At 50.3% G+C, this 19302-nt stretch overlaps 1 protein-coding gene and 1 pseudogene across 4 annotated transcripts in view; both read left to right on the top strand.

Annotated features, from left to right (window-relative positions):
* ZFHX4 (zinc finger homeobox 4) overlaps positions 1-19302 on the top strand; it is a 191555-nt gene that overhangs the window by 78409 nt on the left and 93844 nt on the right. The gene's annotated exons all lie outside the window — the stretch shown is intronic.
* LOC135181503 (U2 spliceosomal RNA) lies at positions 1040-1212 on the top strand (annotated as a pseudogene).

Below are 19302 nucleotides of genomic sequence, written 5' to 3' on the forward strand. Positions count from 1 at the left end.
CTGCTTTATGCAAGATGCTTCTGGGTGATCCTGGCTATTGCCTCTGGCTGTTAGGCTGCTTTTACTATCAGTGTATATTTGGGCCTCTTCCATGGAGGTGTTCAATAACTGTGTGGACGTGGCACTTTGGAACCTGGTTTAGTGGGCAAGGCAGTGTTGGGTTGATGGTTGGACTCAATGAACTTACAGGTCTTATGCAATCTTAGTGACTCTGATTCCATGAATGTGCTTCCTTCTGCAGCTCTTGATTTTGACTGTAACTGTGATGTTTAACACAATCAAGTTGAAGTCATTAGTTGCACTACCAGGATGTGTTACCCTTGTGACACTGGATTTTTGTCTGTGCATGTTTGTGTCTTTCCAGTGAAGGTGGTGAGACACTGGCACAGGTTGCCCAGGGAGGCTGTGGATGCTTCCTCTCTGGAGGTATTCAAGGCCAGGCTGGATGAGGCCTTGAGCAACCTGGGCTGGTGGGAGGTGTCCAACCCCCCTTGGCAGGGGGTTGGAACTGGATGATCTTTAAGGTCCCTTCCAACCCAACCCACTCTACAAATCTGTTTGCTCTCTGTGTGCAGTCAGACATATAACACATCAGGCTCTGCAGACAGGTTCCACCTTAGCTGCTGTCCTTACCCAGTGCTGTTTTCTCCTCTAGGTGAGCACAGGCTGCTCGGTATAGATTCACAACCTGTGAAGGTATTGATGTGCTCCCTCTGACCTCTGCTTCTAACACATGTGTCAGGCTCTCCTACAAATCTTTTGTTCAAGGAAACCTTAAAATGTTTATAGAATCATTGAATCGTTTTGGTTGGAAAAGCCCTTTAAGATCATCCAGTCCAACTACCAATTCATCACCACCATGGCCACTAAACTGCGTCGCACAGTGCCATGCACACATGGTTCTTGAACCCCTCCAGGGATGGGGACTGCACCACCTCACTGGGCAGCCTGTGCCAATCCCTGACCACTCTTGCAGCAAAGACGTTTTTCCTCATCTCCAACCTAACTCTCCCCTGGCACAATTTTAGTGCATTTCCTCATTGCTTCTCAGCCCTTTGGCTAAGATCAAGTGTGGAATCTGTTCCTAGCAGTTCTGTGTCTGATATGTCCTCGATTACAGGAAATATGTTTTGGTGAAACCAGGAGGGGCAGCAACAGAACCTCCACACTGGACTTCCAAAGGGCAGACCTTGGCTTATTTAAGGAACTAACTCGGAAAGTTCTTTGGGAAACAGCCCTTAAAAACAAAGGGGTCCAGGAAGGTTGCACCTGCTTCAAGAGAGAACTCCTGGAGGTGCAGGAGCAGCTGTGCCATTGAGCCAGAAGGTGAGCCCAGGCAGCCAGGCTGGATGGGCAAGGAACTGCTGAAGGAACTAAAGATAAAAAAGAGGGTGTATTGCCTTTGGAAAGGAGGGGAGGTTTCCCAGGAAGAGTTCAAGGATGTTGCTACGTCTTGTAGGAAAAAAATTAAAGAGGCAAAAGCCCATTTGGAGCTTAGGCTGCCACTGCTGGTAAGGAGAATAAAAACTGTTTCTGTAAGTGTACTAAGGGCAAGAGAAGGGGCAAGGACAACCTCCAGTCCTTATTAGATAGAGAGAGGAAAAGGCAGAGGTGCTTAACACTTTCTTTGCCTCAATCTTCACTAGTGGAACAGGTTGTCTCCAGGACAGCTGGACTCCTGGGGTGGCAGATGGAGTCAGGGACCAGTACAGTCCCCCTCTAATCCAGGAGGAAGAAGTAAGGGACCTGCTGAGCCACTTGGATCCTCACAAGTCCATGGGACTGGAGGGGATCCACCCTAGAGTGCTGAGAGAGCTGGCAGCTGAGCTGGCCAAGCCACTCTCCATCATTTATCAGCAGTCCTGGCTCACTGGAGAGGTCCCCAAAGACTGGAAGCTGCCAATGTGATCCCATCCACAAGAAGGGCCTGGAGGAGGACTGGGAAATGAGAGAGCTGCCAGCCTGACCTCAGTGCCTGGCAAGGGCATGGAACAGCTCGTCCTGAGTGCCATCACACAGCACCTACAGCATGGCCAAGGGATCATGCCCAGCCAGCAGGGGTTTAGGAAGGGCAGGTCCTGCCTGACCAACCTGACCTCCTTTTATGATCAGGTTACCTGCCTGGTGAGTGTGGGGCAGGCTGTGGATGGAGTCTGCCTGGACTGCAGCAAGGCCTTTGACACTGTCTGCCACAGCAAACTCCTGGCACAGCTGGCAGCTCCTGGCTTGGACAGATTCACTCTGCTATGGGCATTGGAATGGGCTGCCCAGGGAGGTGGTGGAGTCGCCATCCCTGGAGGTGTGGAAGCCAAGCCTGGATGAGGCACTTAGTGCCATGGTCTGGTTGACTGTCTAGGGCTGGGTGCTAGCTTGGACTGGATGAGCTGGAGGTCTCTTCCAACCTGGTTGATTCTATGATTCTATGAAGTACCCAAACTCTTTTTTGAAGCCTGGAAATGAAAAGACAAAAAAAAAAAAAAAAAAAAGTGAGGATAGGCATTAAAAATACATAGGAAAATGGCACAAGGGGCACTGGGTGCCAACTGGAGTAGAGGAGGTGCCACAGGAACAGAAGGGGAAACTTTGTCACTGTGAGGGTGCTGGAGCCTGGAGCAGGCTGACCAGAGAGGTTGTGGAGTCTCTTTCTGTGTAGACATTCAAAACCCTCCTGGATGTGTTCCTGTGAGACCTGCCCTGGGTGTCCCTGCTCTGGATGCTTTCTGGAGGTCCCTTCCATGCTGTGGCTCTATGATAAGCTTTAGTCTCTTTTCCCCACTCACTCCCCACGTTTTCTTAGGGATGAAAACGCTCACTTTTAGCAGCTGGTTCTCTCCTTTCCTGGGAACTGCTGATGTTTGCTACACCCTCCCCAAAACTTCACTGACCTGCAGGTCATCTCTGGCAGGCAGGCAGAGCAGAGGACACAGCAATGCTGATGCCTTCTGCTTGTGCTAAGGCTGAGAGAGACAGAAGCTGCCTTTCTAAATGGGGCACTGTGTGCTTTTACTTACTGATTTCCAGAGCACTTATTATCATAGCAGAGCATTGTAATGAACATAGCTGAAGCCTGAGCATTCGTTCAAACATGTCTGAGGCACTTCTACATGTTGCTGGAGGGATGAATTAATTTACATCATGTTTTACTTTTTAAATAAAACAATTTATTATAGAAATCAAAATGTCAAATCTAAAGGTTCTTATCTAGGAGCCCTCATAAATTACTTTCCTTGAAGCTTCTTTGGAGCAGGACCCTTCACATCTTCCTCCCTCAAGCCTAAATTATACAAACAATAAGTAACAAGTTCTTGTAAGTGTAATGGTAATTAACCATGAGAAAAAAGCCTCCCTGATTTGGGCTCAGTTGATTTTCCTTTTAGATAAAAGTGTTTCTTTGCCTTGGAGTTGTAGGTTTTCAGCACTCCCAAGTTTTCTGGTGTTTTTCAGCCTTTCACCTTCCTTTTTTAAGTGGTTGCATACCTGTGGATGTCTCGAGGTGAGTGTCTCCCAGGTGTGATTAGCCTCCTGCCTGCCCACAGCTCCTTGGCAGCGACAGAGCGGCTGATTTCTGTTTGCATGCTGGTGAGGTTCTGGTGATGAGCCGTTAAATAAAATGATCTGTCCCCAGGCCAACCAGCTGGTTCATTGCCAAACAGTAATCCAGCACAATTAACTATCAAAGATTGGAATATTCAATTATTGCAAGAGGTCTCACTGCAGCCACCTGAAAAAGCAGAGAGCTCAGGAGGAGGAGAGTGCTCAGGACATTTCTTTGCACTGGGGTGCACTAATTTCCTTGGGCTCTGTTTGCACATATGGGCTTTGCATAGCCACACATTCAAAACCAGCACTGAAATTTGCAATTTCAGCTTTATTTTCCTTTCAAAGCTCAGGGTTGAGAGATGGAAAAGATGAAAGAATTGACTTGCTTTCCAAAGCTACCTCTGCTGTTCTTGCCTGCCTTATGACAAACTGAGAGCTGGTGCTCTCTGCATAAAGGTGTTGTGTGCACGTTTGGCCAGTCTGGGGGTGGCAGTGAAGCTAGGAACTTGTCATATTGTTTAGCAAGGAGATTTTATTGTTTACTTCATCATTCAGGGCCAGGAATGCCAATTTTGTGTTCCATTACTGGTCTCAAATTTATTTTCCATAGCCTTGCAAGTAATGATTTTTCATTTGTCCAAGACCACTGAACTCTGGCAGGTGGAATTGTACCAGGGTATCCCTCGTCTAGCCGTAAGGACAGCAGCGGCGTGAGCCACTCCAAATCTAAAGCAACATCTTGTAAAGCTCTGTGAAGAGAGGAAAAGGCCAAACATGTTAGGTATTTGAATACTTTTCAGCCAGCCACAGCTAATCAGGTAGAAAATCACCCACAATGTACACAAAGGAGTGTTTTAAATCCTATCCATGTAGAATAACTCAGGGAAACCTTGTCTTTTGTTACTTCAAGCTAGACTGGCTTTGTAGGTGCTTCAAAGTGTTTGTGGGTGAAAGGGAGGAAAGAATTTGGCCTATTTCTGTCCTTCAGGAACTTAAAATTTGTAGAACCCTGTAAAATCATGAGTCTCCATGTTTATGAAATCTGAGAAAGTCAGAGAATATAAGGATGTTTTAAAAAGTGTTGGCACAGCCCTCTGGAGGCATCAGTAACAGGCAGGTTTTACTGCTGGAGAAATTGAGACCCAGGATTGTCAGACCGTTCTGTTCTGCAGCTCAGTCACAGCTGAAAGCAACAATCAGGTATTCCAGGTTGTGTTTTCCAGGTGTAGCTCCTCTCTCTCTGAAAGGCACTAAATGGTAGCTTTGAGAAGTACAAAGATATCTGGGACAAGGAGAATCACAGCATGGCTCAGGTTGGAAGGGACCTCAGAGCCCATCTCCTCCAACCCAGAGGCAAGGACACCTCTCAACTAGACTTGGCTGCTCAAGGCCTCATCCAGCCTGGCCTTGAACACCCCCAGGGAGGAGGCAGCCACAGCTGCCCTCTTACAGAAGAATTTTTCCTCAGCTCCAGTCCAAACCCTACTTTCCCTCACCTTCAAACCATTCCCGCTTGTGCTGTTGAAGACTGAGGCTGAGGCTGAGGTCCTGAATGCCTTCTTCACCTCAGTTTTCAACAGTAGGGAGGGAGGAGTTCAGGGCAAGTAGCCTCTTGAACTGGGGAATGGGGTCAGGGAGCAGTGTGTTCCCCTGGAAATTCATGAGGAATTAGTTCAGGACCTGCTGAGCCATCTGGACACCCACATGCCCATGGGACCAGATGGGATCCATCCCAGGGTGCTGAGAGAGCTGGCAGCTGAGCTGGCCAAGCTGCTCTCCATCATTTTCCATCAGTCCTGGCTCACCAGAGAGGTCCCAGGAGACTGGAAACTGCCAACGTGGTCCCCATCCACAAGAAGGGTGGGATGGAGGAACCTGGGAACTACAGACCTGTCAGCCTGACCTCAGTGCCAGGGAAACTGATGGAGCAGGTTAGCTTGGGGGTGATAAGAGCACACCTGAGGGATGGCAAAGGGCTCAGGTCCAGCCAGCATGGGTTTAGGAAGGGCAGATCCTGCCTTTCTAACCTGATCTCCTTCTATGATCAGGTGACTGCTTGGTGGATGTGGGGAGGCCTGTGGATGTGGTCTGTCTGGACTTCAGCAAGGCCTTTGACACTGTCCCCCACAGCAAACTGCTGGCTAAGCTGTCAGCCCATGGCTTGGATGGTAACACTCTGTGCTGGGTTAGGAACTGGCTGGAGGGCCGGACCCAGAGAGTGGTGGTGAATGGTGCCACATCCAGCTGGCAGCTGTCACTAGTGGTGTCCCTCAGGGATCTGTGCTGGGCCCCATCCTCTTTAACATCTTCATAGGTGATCTGGATGAGGGCATGGAGTCAGTCATCAGCAAGTCTGCAGATGACACCAAGCTGGGGGCAGATGTGACTGAGTTGGAGGGCAGAAGGGCTCTGCAGCAGGACCTTGACTGCCTGGACAGATGGGCAGAGGCCAAGGGGATGGCTTCAATAGCTCCAAGTGCAGGGTGCTGCACTTTGGCCACAACAACCCCATGCAGAGATACAGGCTGGGGTCGGAGTGGCTGAGAGCAGCCAGACAGAGAGGGATCTGGGGGTGCTGATTGATACCCACCTGAACATGAGCCAGCAGTGTGCCCAGGTGGCCAAGAGAGCCAGTGGCATCCTGGCCTGCATCAGGAATGGTGTGGTCAGCAGGAGCAGGGAGGTCATTCTGCCCCTGTACTCTGCACTGGTTAGACCACACCTTGAGTGCTGTGTTAAGTTCTGGGCCCCCCAGTTTAGGAGGGACATTGAGATGCTTGAGCGTGTCCAGAGAAGGGCAATGAGGCTGGGGAGAGGCCTTGAGCACAGCCCTACGAGGAGAGGCTGAGGGAGCTGGGATTGGTTAGCCTGGAGAAGAGGAGGCTCAGGGGAGACCTCATTGCTGTCTACAGCTACCTGAGGGGAGGTTGTAGCCAGGAGGAGGTTGCTCTCTTCTCTCAGGTGGCCAGCACCAGAACGAGAGGACACAGCCTCAGGCTGTGCCAGGGGAGATTTAGGCTGGAGGTGAGGAGAAAGTTCTTCCCTGAGAGAGTCATTGGACACTGGAATGGGCTGCCCGGGGAGGTGGTGGAGTCGCCGTCCCTGGAGCTGTTCAAGGCAGGACTGGACGTGGCACTTGGTGCCATGGTCTGGCCTTGAGCTCTGTGGTAAAGGGTTGGACTTGATGATCTGTGAGGTCTCTTCCAACCCTGATGATACTGTGGTACTGTGATACTGTGACTGTCTGGAGTGCAGTGGCCATCAAATAATAGAGTTTCAGTATGCAGTGAAGCTGGGAGGGGCATCAACAAAACATCCACACTGGACTACTGCAGGGCAGACTTCAGCTCATTCAAAGAGCTGACTTGAGGAGTACCTTGGGGAAGCCCTTAAAAACCGAAGGGTGCAGGCAGGTTGGACCTACTTCAAGGAAGAGATTTTGGAGGCAGAGGAGCAGGCTGTGCCCACGTGCCGAAAGCAGAGGCTCCGGGGCAGGAGACCTGCCTGGGGGGGTGAGGGACTTGTGAAGGGATTAAGGGAAAAGAGAGGGCAGATCACCTTGGGGAAGAGGGGGAGGGAACTCAGGAAAAACTAAGGATGATGCTAGGTTGTGTAGGAAGAAAATTAGAGAGGCCAAAGCCCAGTTAGAACTTGGCCTGGCCCCTGCTGGGAATGGGAACAAGAAGTGTTTCTATAAATAGCTCAACAACCAGAAGAGAGGCAGAGATAACCTCCACTCTTTACTGGACAAGGAGGGGAATGTAGTGAGTTGAGATGAGGAAAAGGCAGAGGACCTTAGCACCTTCTTTGCCTTGATTTCCAGTAGCAAGGCAGGTTGTCCTCAGGCCATCTGCCTCCTGAGCTATAGGTGGGGTCAGGGAGCAGAGCAGCCTCCCTCTAATCCAGGAGGAAGTAGTTAAGGACTGGTTGAGCCTCTTGGATCCTCACAAGTCCATGGGACCAGATGGGTCAAGCCACTCTCATTTATCAACAGTCCTGGCTCACTGGAGAGGTCCCTGCAGACTGGAAGCTGCCAGGGTGGTGCCCATCCAGAAGAAGGGTCAGAAGGAGGACCCAGGAAATTCCAGACCTGTCAGCCTGACCTCAGTGCCAGGCAAGATAACGGAGCAGAGCACTCTGAGTGCAATCACAGAGCACCTACAGGATAGGCAGGGGATCAGACCCAGCCAGCACAAATTTAGGAGGGGCAGGTCCTGCCTGACCAACCTGATCTCTTTTTATGCCCAGGTGACTGCCTGGTGGGTGTGGGGCAGGCTGTGGGTGTAGTCTGCCTGGACTGCAGCAAGACCTTTGCCACTGTGCCACAGCAAACTCCTGGCACAGCTGGCAGCCCTTGGCTTGGGCAGGAGCACTCTGTGCTGGGTTAAGAACTGGCTGGATGGCAGGTCCCAGAGAGTGGTGGTGAATGGTGCCACATCCAGCTGGCAGCTGGCACTGGTGGTGTGCCCCAGGGATCAGTGCTGGGCCCAGTCCTGTTTAATATCTTTATTGATGATCTGGATGAGTCCAGCATCAGTGAGTTTGCAGACAACACCAAGTAGTAGCAAGTGTGGATCTGTTAGAGGGCAGGAGGGCTCTGCAGAGGCACCTGGACAGGCTGCACAGATGGGCACAGTCCAGTGCCAGGAGTTTTAACAAGGCCAAGTGTCAGGTTCTGCACTTTGGCCACAGCAACCCCAGGCAGTGCTACAGGCTGAGGACAGAGTGGCTGGGAGCATCCAGGCAGAGAGGGAGCTGGGGGTGCTGGTAGACAGTAGCTGAAGATGAGGCAGCAGTGTGCCCAGGTGGGCAGGAGAGCCAATGGCAACCTGGGCTGGCTCAGGAGCAGTGTGGCCAGCAAGACCAGAGAAGTTCTTCTGCTCCTGTAGTGGCACTGGTCAGGTCACACCTTGAGAGCTGTGTCCAGTTCTGGCCCCTTCAGTTTAAGAAAGATGTTGAGGTGCTGGAAGGTGTTGAGAGAGGGCAGCAAGGCTGGGGAGGGGCCTGGAGCAGAGCCCTTTGAGGAGAGGCTGAGGGAGCTGGGGGTGTGCAGCCTGCAGCAGAGGAGGCTCAGGGCAGAGCTCGTTGCTGTCTGCAGCTACCTGATGGGAGCCTCAAGCTGTGCCAGGGCACGCTCAGGCTGGGTGTTAGGAGGAAATTCTTCCCAGAGAGAGTGATTGGCACTGGAATGGGCTGCCCGGGGAGGTGGTGGAGTCGCCATCCCTGGAGGTGTTTAAGAGGAGGCTGGATGAGATACTTGGTGCCATGGGTTAGTTAATTAGAAGGGTTAGGTGATAGGTTGGACTCGACGACCCTAGAGGTCTTTTCCAACCTGGTTAAAACTGTGATTCTGTGATACTGTCCCTAGGCACCATCATGAGAAATCCCTCTGTAGCCTTCCTGCAGGATCACTTCAGGCACTGGCAGGCAGCTCTAAGGTTCCCCTTCAGCCCTCTGTTCTCCAGGCTCCACACCCCCAGCTCCCTCAGCCTGTCCTCAGTGCAGAGCTGCTGCAGCCCTTGCATCATCCTTGGGGCTGGTCAAAGACCTGTGGATAGCAGATGTCTCTCAGGGCAAAAGTGAAAGAAGGAAACAGTCAGGAAAGCGAAAGCTCTTTTAAGACTTGGAGAAGTTAAAAGTAATGCAAAAGCAGGAGTTACCACTTGGCAAAGAAGTGATGGGAAATAAGAACAGCATTTCATGTATATGGGAGAAGAAAGGAAATCATGGATTGGAAAAAGAAGCTCCCTAATAAATGAAGAGGTTGCAAAATGAAAGCTACTTCTGAACTGATGCACAGAGCTACTTCCAAAATCAGTCTTTGAAAAGAAAAATAAAAGGAGTAAGGACATAATAGATGAAGTAATTAAGACCTGTGCAAAATAGCTGTTGATAAAAAAAGAAATGAAGGGTAAGGTAATACTCAGAAAAAACGGCCTAAGCATAAATCAGCAGGTCCGGGTGATAAGCGTGGGGTGGCTTTAAGAGACATAGATAATGAATTTACATAATCACTGGCAATTATGATTGGACAGTGAAGTACAATGGGGGCCTGGGCAAAGCCAGGCTAATGCTGTTATCTAAAGATCTTTAATAAGAGAAAGGAGAGAAAAGAGGAACTCTGGCAATTGCCATAGGGCTGCCTGTTGTTGTTTGTAGAGCCTGCTGGCCTGACAGCTACAAGAAAGCATCCTCAGCCCGCAGCAGGTTAACTTGTGGCTTCCTCTGTCTTAGGCGAGGAGGAGCTAAACGTGCAGCGGTGCCGAGAGTGAGCGTAGTCTGAGTGCAGGGGTCTTTGTGTTTGCTCTCTCCGGCTTCACGACTGCACAAAGATTTGTGGCCTGCTTGAAGGAGAAGCCATGATTAAGGAATAAGATAAAGAATATTAACTGCCTGATGCTGAAAGTTTTACTCCATACCTTCTCTTGTCTCCACTCACCAAGCCCAAAGGCATTTCCAGGAGGCTGAGAATATCCAGGCAGGTGCTGCTTTCCTCTTCCCTGTTTTCTGGCTCCTCTAACTGCCTGATGTGGAGATGAATAAGATGAAGCTGTTGCACTTGACCATAGTTTGCTCCTGAACCACACAGACACTCACACAAGGGAGGGAAATAAAAGTGAGTGTGCAGATAAAGCAACAGAAGTGGTCTTCTGGGCTCGCTTTCCCACAGGCTTCAGGGGCAGAACGTCTCTGGCTCTGCCTTTTACTCTTTCCAGCACCTGGTCCCAAAGAGGTGCACCCAGGAACTTCTAAGGGTTCGAGAAGATGGAGGGATCCTAACACCTGGTGGAACTCCCTCCACTATTCCCGGCTCTCCTCCGGGAAGCATGAAGGAGAAAGTGAAGGAGACGTGGAGGTGAAACGTGGAGGTCTAAGCGAACCTTCAGCCGCTTCCTGAGGAAGCACAGGAATGCAGTTTCCAGAGAATGTGACATAATGAGGGTAATAAATTAATTTAAGTGCAGAAAAGCAGGCAAAAATATTTGGAAGCTGTGATTTAATAAAAAAAATAATAGGGAGGAAGTAACTTCAGAGGGCTCTGTTGAAATGAAAGGGTAGATAAAGAATTGTGTGGGAGGTTTAGGGCAGCTGGACTGGGATGTGCCCACATTGCCAGGGGAATTTTCCAGCTGGTTGCAGTGCCGGTTGCTCTTGTGGGGATGGAGTAAGGAAGGTGTCCAGAGGTGTTCTGCAGATGGGAGTGAAAGCCTTAATTTGTTGCTCCTGTGATTAAGGAAGGGGAGGTAAACAGACCATTCATTACAGCTGCAGGTCGCTCTGAAACAGGGAGGTGTTGCCAACAGCAGCGAGGACAGAGCGCGAAGATATGAAAAGAAGTGAGGACAGGCTGGAAATATGGACAGGAAATCACAAAATGGGATTCAGCCTGGCAGATGGAATCTGATACATCTGCTGAAATAATAATGCAAAACGCAGATATGCGGCAGGAGAGAGGTGCTGGGAGAGAGCTGACGTGGAGCCAAGGCCTGGGGGTGAGAGTGGGCAGCAAGCTGTGTAGGAGTCTGCAACGTGACTCGACCGGCTGGCCCCCTCCCCAGCACTTTGGTTCGTGCTTCCATCAGTTTATAGGGCAGAGCCCTTTTCCAGCCTGTGATAAGCTGTGATGCTGCACACAGCTTTGGGCATACCATGCAATGAGAGCCAAGAATGGGAAGCTCTCTGGTGGTGAATGAGAATGGACAATGAATTTTGGAGTAGCTAATAGGCAGTGATGCTGCGTGGCTGGATGTATGCTGCTGTCTCTTTCAGCTTTAATTCTCATGTTTCCATATGAGGTAAGTAAAGTGAAGAGCAGTGGTTGTTTAGCCGACTGTCTTTGCACGTCGGGTATCTTCCTTTCAGTTTTTTCCTGGTCAGGTATTTTGGCAGCCATGGCTTCTTGGCACCAAACCCCCCTTAGCCCAAGTGGTTCACTTCACTGTGAGGTGATCTGTGGTTGGACTCTGAGATTAGGATATGGAGGAAGACTTGTCCAAAGAAAAGGCTGTTTTAAATCACACTTATCCTTACCCGTACATTCAGATTTTTAGACATTTGCAGTTGGAGTGTTTTTCAGCCAGTTACAAGTCATATTTTATATATGACAAGAGGAAATGGCCCCCAAGGTGCACCAGGAGAGGTTTAGGTTTGATATGAGAAGAAACTTCATCCCTGAAAGCTTTGCCAACCACGGGCACATGCTGCCCAGGCAGGTGGTGGAATCCCCATTGCTGGAAGTGTTTCCAAGAGGCAGAGATGTGGTGCTGAGGGCCATGGTTTATCTCCATCCTTGGCAAAGTTAGAGACTGGTTGGACTGGATGATCTTAAAGGTCTTTCCCAACCAAAGCAGTTCTATTATTCTGTGAAGCAGTAGTTGTTTGTTTTCTCTAACACACATGTAAATATCAAGGAATAATTACTATTTATTAAATACAAACAAATAAATTAAACAAACTGCTTAGCCCAGAGTGCAAAGCAGAAGTTGAAATGAATGCTCAGAAAAGCTGTACAAGCTCCTTGTTCTTAGCAGAGCTCCATTTGTGTTGATCAATTTGCAGAGCTTGAGTCTCCACCTCCTCTGTTGAATACGCATCTTAATACCTTGTTAAAGCAGCTTGTTAAGGCAGCTTTTGATTTGCTGTGTTGATGGCAGGCTTTCCAGTTTTTAAAGCATATATGCCAGAGCACACGCTCAGCAGTTAAGATCAGAACTGGGCTATTAAACTTTCCCATTTCTCATCACAACTGCAAAGGGCTGGAGTTGCACATTTAGCTGGAGAATAAAACACGTAAGCCTCTTAGAGGGCTTTTTGACACTGCCAGCCTGCAAGGTCTCTTCTTATCAGTGTATTTATTTCTGTGTGTATTTATTTAAACAGACAGATGGATTTGAGAGATATTGTTCATCTGCAGAAGGGAAATAATATAAGTGAGCTGGAACTCTGCAGAGTCCTTACTAGAGAAGAGAGAAAACAGCTCCAAGTTCTGAGCTGCCTGCTCCCAGTGTTGTCCCTGCAGGTGCCATAACTCACACTGGTGGTAGCTGCAGCCTGGAAAACATAAAGGTGAGAGAGGCGAAGGTCCTGAGGTTTTGTTCTCCCAGGCTGCCACTTCAAGAGCACCTTAGCAGCAAGTGGCAGGTATACACTGACCAAGATGGTGGCACTGGGATTGTGTGTGGAAAGAAGGGATTCAGGCATGTGTGGACATCCATGTGTCCCCATCTAGACTGATCTTCTTGGCACAAACACATGGGCTGCATTGCTTTTGGTGTCAGAGGAGCTTAGCTAAGGTGGAAAACAACAGCAAACATTGATGCAGTTCCATGGTGCTTTGGCAACCATCTCTTTGGCAACCCTAAGTTCCTGAGATGGGAACTTAGCAATGTCTGTAGCTGAGGGGTGAGTGTCACGGTCACAGAACCACAGAATGTCAAGCGCTGGAAGGGACCTTGAAAGCTCATCCAGTCCACCCCCCCTGCCAGAGCAGGATCACCTGGAGCAAGTCACACAGGAACACAGCCAGGCAGGTCTTGAATATCTCCAGAGAGAGAGACTCCATAACCCCCCTGGGCAGCCTGTGCCAGGGTTCTGTCACCCTCATAGGGAAGAAATTCCTCCTCGTGTTTCCATGGAACTTCCTATGCCTCAGCTTCCACCACTGCCCCTTGTCCTGTCATTGGGCATCACCCAGCAGAGCCTGGCTCCAGCCTCCTGGCCGTAGGAGCACATTGCTGGCTCAGGGTTAACCTCCCACCCACCAGGACCCCCAGGTCCTTTTCCCCTTCACTGCCTTCCAGCAGGTCAGTGCCCAACCTGTTCTGCTCCCTGGGGCTGTTCTTTTCCAGGTGCCAGACTCTACACTTGCCCTCAGTGAATTAATTCCATTTCTCCCACCTCTCCAACCTGTCCAAGTCTGAGTGGCAGCACAGCCTTCTGGTGTGGCAGTCACTCCACCCAGTTTGGTGTCATCAGCAAAGTTGCTGACAGTGCGATCTGTGCCCTCAGCCAGGGCATTCATTAATATATTGAACAGAACTGGTCCCTGACCTCTGTGAGACTCCACTAGCTACAGGCCTCCAACTGGACTCCAACTGGACTCCATCCCATTGACCACAACTCTGACTTCTTCCCTTCAATCAGTTCCCATCCACCTCAGTCCCTGATCACCCAGACCACACTGCCTCAGGTTAGCCAGAAGGATGCTGTGGGAGACAGTGCCAAAGGCTGTACTGATATCAAGAGAAACCACATCCACTGCGCTGCCATCATCTGTCCACCTGGTGATGTCCTCACCAAAGGCTATCAGGTTGGTCAAACATGACTGCCCCTTGGTAAAACCATCTGGCTGCTCCTAATGACCTCTTGTCCTTGGTATGCCTAAGGACAGTGCCAAGGCTAAGCTGCTCTATGACCTTTCCAGTGATGGAGCTGATGCTGACTGGTCTCCAGACCAGTTGCTTGCATCCTCCTGTTTACCCTTTGTGAAGACTGCAGTGATGTTTGTCCTCCTCCAGTCCCCAGGCAGCTCTCCTGTGCTCCATGACTTACTGAAGATGGTGGAGAGTGGTCTGGCAATGCCCTGTGCCAGCTCCCTCAGGACCTGTGGGTGTATCCCATCAGGACCAGTGGACTGATGGACATCCAGATTGCTCAACTGTTCCTTAAAGATGAAGGTGCCAGGCTCTATACAGTGGTGCCCAGTAACAGAACAAGATCAACAGGGTTAAGCTGTAACCAAGGGGCTTCCACTTCAACCTGAGAAGAAACTTCTTTACTGAGAGGATGACAGAGCCCTGGAGTAGGCTGCCCAGAGAGGTTGTGGAGTCTCCTTCTCTGGAGACTTCCAAAACCTCCTGCACACGATCCTGTGCCATCTGACCTAGGTGACCCTGCTTTATCAGGGGGGTTGGACTCACTGATCTCTAGAGCTTCCTTCCAACCCCTACAGTTCTGTGATTACAAATCCAGTGCCAGAGATGGGTGGTTTAGAACATGATTCAACACAGTTTTGCAGCCACTCTGCAGCTCCAGTTTTCCATCTCCAATGCACACAGCTGATGGAATTTGGAGGGGGTTGTTACTTTGGGGGTTTGGTTTGGGAAGCAGAGGCAGCAGACAGAAGCATCACACGTAGCAGCAAAGTGGTTTCTTTAGCAGCAGATTGCCTCTGTTGCAGGCATCTGAACTTCCCAGAGCTGGTTGGGGTTCTTGGTCGTGTTCCTAGCTGCTTAATTGCTTCTATCTCACTTCTGCCATTTTGTGTGATGTGCAGGTAAATGGGTGAGAAATTAAGTAAATACCCAAGGGAGGATCAAAATAATTTATACTATGCCACAGACATCTCAAGTCTTGCTGTCTCTGAGCAGCCACTTGCTGAGCTGAGTAGCTCAAAATGGGAAAGTATACTCCAGAAATCAGAAATCCAAGTCAGGGTTTCTAAAAAAATCCAAACCCCCAACATTATTTTGGCAAAGTTTTGCTTAAAACCAGCACAATCAATGTAGTTTCACACTGGCCCTCTGCAGCCTGGAAGGTATTGGAGGATCTTGATAAAACAAACTTCACTGAAATGAACAAGCAGTGTATTCAGAGAGAGGGTTAGGAGGGAGGATACTTTCTATAAAGCCAAGAATTGCTTGAGTATCTGAAAATCACAGGATCACAGAATGTCAGCCCTTGGAAGTGACCTTGGAAAGTCATCCAGTCCAGACCTCCTGCCAGAGCAGGGTCACCCAGGGCAGGGCACACAGGAGCATGTCCAGGTGGGGTTGGAAGGGCTCCAGAGAAGGAGACTCCACAACCTCTCTGGGCAGCCTGCTCCAGGCTCCAGCCCCCTCACACTGACAAAGTTTCCCCTCCTGTTCCCATGGCACCTCCTCTGCTCCAGCTGGCACCCAGTGCCCCTTGTGCTACCCATGGCCACCCCTGAGCAGAGCCTGGCTGTGTCCTCCCCACACTGCCCTGCACATCTTTAGCACAGCACTGAGGGCAGCCCTCAGGCTCCTCTGCTGCCAGCTCCCAGCCCCAGCTCCCTCAGCCTGGCCTCACAGGAGATGCTCACTGCCTGCAGCAGCTTGGGGGCTCTGCAATGGACTCTTTCACACAGTTCCCTGAGATCCTTCTTGAAGTGAGTGCCCCAAAACTGGACACAGGATTCCAGATGTGGCCTCACCAGGGCAGAATAGAGGGCCAGGAGAACCTCTTGACGTACTGACCACAGCCCTTCTAATACACCCCAAATCAGTCTGTGCTGGAGTTGTTTCAGAGGGATCCATGTTAATTGTAGCTGCATATGAAGTTGGTGATCACCAGAGGCAAGAAATGGACAGGCTTGTGTCTCAGCAGCTTGCCTTCCTCTCCTGTGGAGACAGGCTGAGAGACTTGGGGCTGTTTAGTCTGGAGAAGGGAAGGCTCCAAGGAGACCTTATTGTGGCCTTCCAGTATCTGAAGGGGGCTATAAGAAAGATGGAGAGAGACTTTTTAGGGTGTTGGGTAGTGATAAAACTGAGGGGAATGGAGCAAAACTAGAAGTGGGAAGAGTCGGATTGGATGTTAGGAAGAAGTTCTTCCCCATGAGGGTGGCCAGAGACTGGCACAGGCTGCCCAGGGAGGTGCTGGAAGCCTCATCCCTGGAGGTGTTTAAGGCCAGGCTGGATGTGGCTCTGGGCAACCTGATCTAGAGTGAGGTGGCCCTGCCCATGGCAGGGGGTTGGGACTGGCTGATCCTTGGGGTCCTTTCCAACCCTGACAGTTCTGTGACCCTGTGAATCGATCTCCAGCATGGTGCTGGGTGCTGTCTCACCTCCGCCCCAGCCTCAGGGCCGATACTTCTGTTAGTGGGGGCGGCAGCCGTTCCCGGGCTCCCATCTCCGAGGCTGGGGAAGCAGCACATTAGTGCCAGGCAGGTGAGGGCTGTGTCATGAGGGGAACGCATCTGCTAGAAGGGAGCCTGCAAGTCTGCCTTTGCTTAGGGAGGTGAACAGTTGTTACGGGGAACGATTTTAGTTAATTGCCCTGCACTCTCTCGTGCTTTGGTCAGTGGCTTCTTGCAGGGAGGTTGCTGCTGCTCTGCCAGGCAGGTGCCAGGCCCCGTGCTTTGGGTGCTGGCTCGTTGGCGGGTCTGGGGCGGACAGGCAAGGCGCAGTGTCAGCTGCGACTGCAGGAGAGCCAGGCAGCGGTGCCTGCTCGCTTCGTCCGTGCCGTGTGCCTTCCGTCTGCTGCGGCGGGCAGCCTGGCTGCAAGCCTCTGGCAGGGCGGCTGTGAGGTACGGTCAGGGACGAGACTGGAGCAGCATTTGGCAGGGAAAGCCTGGGGTTGCGCCGTGGCTCTACCAGCGACGCTGCTCTCACTGCTACTGTAGCTGACATGGGCAGAGAGAAAAGCTGCTGGAGTTCGGGTTACCCGCAGGATTTGTAAATCAGATTGATGGAGTAATTGGTAAACTGCTTCATCAAGCCTGGCTTGGAGGTGAATAAGGCTGCAGGACAGAAAATGCAGGCCCTGTGAGTAACCCAACAAGTCAGCAGAGTTCTTTTTTCTGGAAGAAACAAAGATAGCAGTAATTAATGACCCTGACTCCGTGCCAAAAAAGCTTTCTTCTGACAACTCCAACTTAATTAAAACTTAAGACATTTCAATGGCCTCAGAAAGCCCCTGATGGGGTGAACACTTGCAAGCTCGTGAGAAAATTTTGTAAATTAAAGGAAAAGATGTGTGTTACCACTGGTGCCATGACTCTAATCCCTGGCAGTCAAAGAATCTATTTAGCCAAAGCCTTTTCTTTTAACTGGCTCACACCTGCAGGCTTACTGGCACTTCCTCCGGAGCCGAGCGGGCAGTTTTTGTGTTTTAGGCAGATCAGATAATGGGAGCCTTGCTGTTCCTTTTGTTTTTGTGCATTGTTCATTAGGCTGTGAGTGTTGCAGGCACTCTTGATATGCTTGGCTAGCTTGGGGAGCGGGGGACAGCGGCGGCTGCAGGCTTGAGGTGCTGCAACTTTAGCGAGAATGGGCTGGCAAAAAAACCCCAAACAAACAAAAAAAGAAGCAAATTTAACGCAAAAGTGCCTCGAATTGAAGCTCCCAGCTGATCGAGGCAAGCTGGAAGCAGAGCCTGCTGTTCTTCACACATTCTGGTGGCAAGGGACAGTGTTCTGGGCTGGACGGTGCTGGACCTAAAGGAAAGGAGGCTTCTGGAGTCAGGTTATGGCTGGATGTTAGGAATTACTTCTTCGCTGAAAGGTTTCTCAAACTTTGGAGTAGTCTGCTCAGGGTGGTGCTGGAGTCACTGTCCCTGGAAGTGTTGAAGTGGCTGTGGACCTGCTGCTTAGGGACATGGCTTAGTGTTGTCCCCTCAGTGCTGCCTCTAAGGTTGGTCTGGATGGTCTGGAAGGTCTCTTCCAACCAAATGTATTCTGTGCGCATCAACACCTCTGTTCGTGGAAGCTGTGTGGGTGTGTGGCTGTGTGCAGGTGTGCCAAAACAAACACCTGTCTGTGTAACCCTGACTACATTCCACCCTTTGGTAACCAGGGGAAAAGCTTTTCCCCTTGCCTTGGAGGACAATCCTGCTGGGAAATGCTGGAGCAAGGTGTAGCTGGCATTGTCCTCCAAAATGTGAGAGCATGGAGAGCTCTAGCTCGGTTTGGGAGCAGGAGGATGCAGCCTAGCCTTTGAGTCACTGCTTTGGGAATTGTTAAGACAGATTTGGGCATCGGGTGAGGGCCGTTAGGAAAATCATGTTCCTACATCCCTTAGATTTGATGGTTAGGGCAATGAAACTGCTGAAGGGTTAGGTTGAAGGTTGGACTTAATGGTCTTAAGGGTCTTTTCCAACCAAAACAATTCTATGATTCTATGGTTCTATTTTCCTTGCTCCTTCACATTAATGCATTTTTCATTCAGTCTGGGCCAACTGGTGTCAGAATCTGCCCCAGGTCCAGTGGCTCTGCATTGCAAGGCAGCAGGCTGGTTTGGGAGCTGACCTGTCTGCTTTGGCCATGAACAGGGGCTGAAGCTCTGGAGAGCAGTGGCTGCAAGCTGATTGCTCTAAATGATGACTTGGTTTACATGAGGAAAATAAAAGGGGTGTGTATGTGTATTAATTTCATCTTCTGATCTAGAAAGTGCTTTTGTGTGTGTTTTGTGATGAAAATCTCTATCCCTTTTTTCATAGCCTTAGGCAGAGCTGTGTTTGAGGCAGTGCAGAAGGTGATGTTCTGGATTGCCCTTTCCTCTTTGGGTGTTAGGGGGATGTGCTGCTCGACTGGCACAGCAAAGCTTTGCTAGCTGTAGATATATTTCTAGAAGCAGATACTGGCAGAAAGGCCAGAGGGCAGGAGGTGCTGCTGAAGTTCTTCCTTTGCAGGTTTGCTGAGGCTAATGAGGGTGTTTTGTTTTCCCAGGTGCCAATCCATAGCCCACAGGTGCTTGGGCTGACATTCTCTATTTTACTGCAGCTCAGTGAGGAGTGGGGAAAAGCACAGGCACAGACCTGCCACTGTTTCAACAACTGGGGTTTAATCATAGAACAGCTTAGGCTGGAAGAGACCTTAGTGATTGTCTAATCCAACCTCCCTGCCTATGGGCAGGGACACCTCTCCATTAGCCTAGGTTACTCAAGGCCCCATCCAACCTGGCCCTTAACATCTCCAGGGAGGGCACATCCACAACCTCTTTGAACAATCCATTCTGGAGTCTTGCTGCCCTTGTACTGAACAATTTCTTCCTAAGATCCAATCTAAACCTGTTCTACTTCAAA

The sequence above is a fragment of the Pogoniulus pusillus genome, chromosome 14 (genome assembly GCF_015220805.1).
Source record: "Pogoniulus pusillus isolate bPogPus1 chromosome 14, bPogPus1.pri, whole genome shotgun sequence".
NCBI classification, from domain to species: Eukaryota; Metazoa; Chordata; class Aves; order Piciformes; family Lybiidae; genus Pogoniulus; species Pogoniulus pusillus.